Below are 410 nucleotides of genomic sequence, written 5' to 3'. Positions count from 1 at the left end.
CAGGTGTGGGTGCTCCCAGGGCTGAGGAGGGTCAGGGCTGGGGGGCTGTGGCTGCACGGGTCACTGTGCATGGGGGAAACCTGCATCACAGCCCAAGGCTGTGGTTTCCCTGCTGGGAGTAGGTGCAGAGAGCTCTATCCAGGCCAAATGCTCACCCTTTGTCAGCCATGCCCATGCTCCAATGTCCAGGAGCACCTGCTTGGGATCCCCCAAGGAAAGCGGAGCCGGCCCAGTGGGAAGGGAGCAGCCCAGCACCAGCCGTGTCTCCGGGAAGGGGGGCCCGTTTTCATGGAGGTGTCTGTGCAGCCGGTGGAGAGCAGGCTTGAAGGAAAAGTCGAGAGAGAAGCAGGTTCTGGGCTCAGTGGCAGGGGGGGCCGGGCGGGGGGGGGGGGGCGGGGCGGACCAACACA

This window comes from Nestor notabilis, unplaced genomic scaffold (assembly GCF_000696875.1).
Source record: "Nestor notabilis isolate BGI_N333 unplaced genomic scaffold, ASM69687v1 scaffold24601, whole genome shotgun sequence".
Taxonomy (NCBI): Eukaryota; Metazoa; Chordata; class Aves; order Psittaciformes; family Psittacidae; genus Nestor; species Nestor notabilis.
Note: the sequence above shows the minus strand (reverse complement) of the source record.